The sequence below is a fragment of the Echinops telfairi genome, unplaced genomic scaffold, assembly GCF_000313985.2.
Source record: "Echinops telfairi isolate 266 unplaced genomic scaffold, ASM31398v2 ScPeMD7_5;HRSCAF=22, whole genome shotgun sequence".
In the NCBI taxonomy this organism is placed as follows: domain Eukaryota; kingdom Metazoa; phylum Chordata; class Mammalia; order Afrosoricida; family Tenrecidae; genus Echinops; species Echinops telfairi.
Window position 1 is genome coordinate 11356433 of NW_022103901.1, and position 5468 is coordinate 11361900.

Consider the following 5468-nt stretch of genomic DNA (forward strand, 5'->3'; position numbering starts at 1 on the left):
CTGCTGTTGAGGCAGAGACCCCCTAGAATAGCACAGAGCTGCCCCTGTGCGTTTCTGAGGCTGGAAATCTTCACGGCAGTGGAAAGCCTCATCTTTCTCCCGAGGAGCGGCTGGTGGTTTTGAACTGCTGACCTTGTGATTAGCAGCCCCAAAGCATAACCCATGACACCACCAGGGCTCCTCTAGAGCATCTCTCAGATTCTGGTTTTAATCCTGACTTGGCTGCACACAGGCTGTGTGATCTTTAAGAAGATCACTTGCCTTCTTTTAGCCTCGGCTTCCCTGGTGATCCACAAGGATCATACCCACCCCAAGACTCATTGCATCAGGAAGTTTGCGAGGCACCTGCCAGTCTCCTGATTCAGAAGCCCCAGACCCCTGATTCAGACCCCATCCTTATCCCCGAGGAGCCCGCAGTCCAGCAGGGAGGGAGGCACCAGAGAGAAGGCAGTACAGTGAAAAGCAGGCACAAAGGCCCCTGGGGTCACAGGACATGAGGCACAGTTCCTTGAGGAGGGGGCTGGCTACTGAACCCAGGCTCGGTAGCTGTGTCTGTGTTCTGGACCAGTGGGGGTCTTAGTGAGGCTGAGGGTCTGCCAAGAGAGCCACGAGGCTGAGCAGCGAGGCCAGCAGACAGGAGTCACCCCACTGGCCGCCCAGGTCAAGCTGAGCTTGGCTGAGAGGACCCTGCAGCAGAGGCTGTCAGAGCGCCGATCCTGCTGCTCTGAAACCACCAGCCCCCCTGTTGTGCCCGCCTGGCCCTCCTGTCTTCTTGTCCCCATCTCCTCCCCTTCACCCTCTCCTCAGGGTCTGACCACCACCACCTCAGGGGAGGGAGAGACCCAAGTCAGGACCCCATGGCCACTCACAAAGGTCAGACTGGAGTGAACCGTCGCTGGTGGTGGGAGGGTCAAGGGCTCCACTGGGAACCCGAAGGTCGGCCGTTTAGAAGGAAACACCCAAGATCTACTCCATAATGATTTCAGCATTAGGGGGCAGTTCTACTCTGCCACACAGGGTCCCCGTGAGTCCCAATCGGCTTAAAGGCACACGGTGACACCAATGAAGGGTGGGCTGGCCCCGAGGAGGCCTCAGGTCAAAGCTAAGGGGGAAAGGAATTCCGTTAAGGTCAGTGAGTCCAGCAGAACGGCAGAGGAAGTCAAGGTCAGAAGATGAGGTCGGCCTTGAGGAGTGATGTCAGGATCAAGGGTGAGGAGGGGAAGCCCACCCCACCCGGGCAGAGGGAATGGGGACAGTCAGGGGAGGCAGGGCAGCCCCAGCCTACCATGCTATGGCGTGTTCCTGGCGCTGTGGCAGGGTGGGTGGCCGCGGGGCTGGCTCTTTAAATAGTGCTCCTATTGTGAGCTGGTGAGGAGCCAGGTCCAGACAACAACAGTTTGGAAGGTGACAAAGGACAGGAGGGGGCTTCCTTGCCAGGCACCTGTCTCCGGCCATTCAGAGTGGGTGGGGTGGTGGGATCTTTGGGTAAATCCACAGCCCAACAGTGCCCCAGGCAAGGGCATCTGTGAATACGGGGGTGCTGTCTTCTCTTCGGCCCCAGGGCTAAGGCCCAGGAAGGGGGCCCCCGGCCAAAGACACAGGAAGTTGAGACCTGGCACCAGCTGGAAAAGACTGAATCTTTAGGCCCTTGAGGGTCAAGAGAACGCCCTATGACAAAGCCCCCACGTCAGCTGGGAGAACTCAGGGGGCTGCAGTTTGGTCCACTCACTCCACCCACCGGAAGTCTCGGTCATCTCCCAGGGAACGTGGGGAGGAGAGCTCCACTCCTGTCAGCACATGGAGAGGGATTCTACACCAGCCTAGCCCCAGATGCCCCTAGAACCAGATGACGATGCTTCCATCGTTATCCATGCCTCCATCACCCACCCTGCCAGGTCCTCCCGGTTGGTGCGCTCATGAGAGGCCATCTGAGAGTCAGAGTCCATGCTGACTCAGTGATCCTTTGTTCAAGGGAGCCAGACACTGCCCGGTCCCAAGCCAAGGTCACAATGATTACATCTGAGCTCACGGTTGCAGCCCCTGGCTCAGTTCATCTCACTAGAGGTCGTCCTCTTGTTGCCTGACCCCCCAAGGGTTCCAAGCCGAAGGGGCCCCCCCCAACCCAAGAAGGTTCAAAAAAAGGAAAAACGAAAAAACAAAACCCGAACCCCCCCCACCACCACTCTCTGCCCCCTACATGGCCCATCCCCACCAGGCCTGGCCTAGCCCAAGATCCTAACGATGATATGTCAACAGAGTCAGCACCTGCCCCTGGCAAGCAAGTCCCTAGTGTCTCCAGGGCATCCCAATGGCCCAGACTTGGCTTCAAAGGCAGTGCCCCCTACCCCTGCCCCACCTGACCCAGCCGCCTCCCGGGTAGGGCCTCCCACATCTGATTGGCTGCCAGAGCTGGCAGTGTGGATTTAGGCAGAGAGCACCCTATCCGTCCTCACCCCCATGCCCAGGAGATGGAGGGCTTAACTGTCCTGCGAGCTGGGCTCAGGCCCTGCTGACCGGCCAGGGATTAGCCGTACCGGGACTCAAATCAGGAGCCCCTCGTGGGGCAGGGCATATGCGGTATAATGATCAGAAGGGCGGCTCAGGACCAAAATGTCAGGCCCTGCTCCGTCACCGTGCTGGACAGGTGTCCAAGGATGGTCCGTGGTCGTGCCGAGGCGTTGTTGTCATTGTGGTTGCGGTTGGGAGCTGTTGAGTTGACTCTGGTGCATAGCGACCCTATACAGACAACAGAACGAAACACCGCCCGGCCTTGTGCCAGCCTCACAATCGCTGCCATGTCCGAGCCCACTGTTACAGCCCCCGTGCCAAGCCATCTCCTTGAGGGTCTTCCTGTTTTTCACTGACCCTCCACTTGACCAAGCACGGTGTCCTTCTCCAGGGCGCCGCCCCTGCTGACAACATAGCTCAAGGACATGAGAGGAAGGCTCGAGGAAGGCTCGCCGTCCTTGCTTCTCAGGGGCACCCTGGCTGCGTGTTTTCCAGGACAAGTTTGGCAGGCTTGGTATGTACACTTGGTATGTTTGGTCAACACTACGTCACAGGCACGGATTCTTGTGCCTTCTGCTTACCCATTGTCCAGCCTCCTCTGCCCCGGAGGCCGTTGGAAGTCCTCTTCATGCTCGGAGTTCCAGCTTTGCTTTCCCGACGCCTGAAGGCAGTCTTTTGCGGCAGATGCGGCATTTGACATCTTGGATTGTGGAACCAAGCCACGTGGAATCCTTGACAACTTCACGTTTTTCTCTGTTTATCATCTTGCTTGTGGGTCCAGTTGTGCAGAATTCCGTTTTATGTCGAGAGAGAACGCATACGGAGGGTGTGTGAGTCCGGGTCAACTAGAGAAACAAATTCATAGAGACTCGTGTGTATAAGAAAGAGGTGTATAGACAAGAGCAATTGAATATTGAGAAAACATCCCAGCCCAGTCCAGATCAAGGCCATAAGTCCAATATTAGCCCATATGTCCAATACCAATCTGTAAGGCCCTTTTCAGACTCACAAAAGCACATGCAATGATGCTGACTGCAGGAAGATCACAGGTTGGAAGTCTTGTGGACCCAGTGGCGTTGTAAGCCTCTCAGCACTGGCAGGGGTCTCCACATGGCTTCTTCGGCTACAGGGGTCTGGCTGCATCAGGGTAAGTCCATGTGGCTTCTCCAGCTCCCAGGGCATAGCGCCATGTGTCTTGTCAGTAGTTCGTCTCCAAGGGAGTGAACAGAGAGAGAGAAGTGTATCCCATCTCCAAGGAGGAAATTATAGTAATTCCCAGAATCCTTGGGGGAAGGCCATGCCCACACACAGGCCTCATTGGTTATACCTTGATTGACAGGCCAGACTCCATCCCTTCACTCATAATCCTCTCAAATTGACACCAGTTTATGTAACTCCCACAGAGGGTTATATGCAGGCTTTGATCTTTATCAATAAGGGCTTCAAGTCCTCTTTGTTTTCAGCAAGCTTGGTTGTGTGATCTGCACACTGCGTGTTGTTTGAGTCTTCCTCCGATCCTGATACCATATTCTTTATATAGTCTTCCTCTTTCTTCCACTGTTATTGAATAGATTCTAACGCACAGTGACCCTATATAGCATTTCTGAGGCTGTAAATCTTTCCAGAGGCAGAAAGCCTCAGCTCTCTCCCTAGGAGTGGCTGGTGGGTTTGAACTGCTGACCTTGAAGTGAGCAGCCCAACGCTGAGTTAACAGACAGTGCCACCAGGGCTTCCCTGATACTTACTCAGCGTGCAGACTGAACTGTTAATTTGGATAAATCAGAAACAGCTTGATGGCGATAGCATATCTGATACAATGATTTGCATCCACAGTGAACTTATAAGTGTGATTTGGGGGGGGCCTCAGAACCAATTATTTGGTTGGCCATTATTTTTTATGGGGGAAAATATGTTCAGTTCTCAAAATTTCCAGTGTTTGGACACGAATTGGAACGAATTGAGTTTGACCACCAAGGTATCACTGTTAAAAAATAATTTTTCCTCCCTGGGATTCTCTGCTTTCAGCCAAGATCCATCCGACATCAGCAACAGTCTCCCAGCAGAAATCGTGGGCTTTCTGAGTCCAGCCCTGTTAGAGGGCGAGTGCTCTTTGCAGCGTAGCCATCAAGTGGCCTCTGCTTACAAACCTCCGGCGTGAGCTCACCATTCCCAGCGGGTCTTGAAGGCAATCCAAATCCGAAAGGCTCACTGATGATCTTCCGTGGCCCTGCTCTGGGCGCGCGGAGGGACTCAGACCTTGTGCACGGGAATCTCTGCCGATCCAGTTAGACAATTCCTACTGGGTTGAGTCGTTTCTTCGTCAACTATTGAGCCCTGAGCATGGCAGACACGTGGCGAAGGAAACAGCTGTCATTCTAATATCATAGGAACTAGACAGAGAGCCTGCTGGGGGCACAGGGGACACCACACGCTAGACCTGGAAGGACCGGGAGGACACAGGAGCGCTCAGGAAGAACAGCCAGGTTAGCATGGGGAATGGCCCTGCACACTCCCGACACTCTGGAATGTGAAGGCGTGAAGCAGACGGGGCCTGGGTCAGAAGGACAAGGACCCAAAAGAGGACATGGTAGCATGGACAGGGGGTGCTTCTAAGGCCCAAACAGGGCCCAGTAGAGACTCCCAGACCCAGCCTTGGGCTCCCTCAGCTCCTGGCTTTGGTAGTTGCTGGCAACAGGAGTCCTGGTGGCTTTGCGGTGATGTGTTGGGCCTCAGTGCTTTGAAACCACCAGCTGGTATTTGGGAGAAAGACGGGTTACGGTCTCGGGAACCCCTAGGGGTAGTGTCCCCTGTCCTGCAGGGTCGCCACGGTGAGGCAGCATTGACGTGCGTTTGCGTTTTGCGTTGGGTTTTGCCAGCCTCCGGGGCTGAGGGCCCCTGCTCTTTCCTTCTCCTCTCAGCCATCGAACCCACAGCTATTTTTACAGCAGGACATTGGTGGC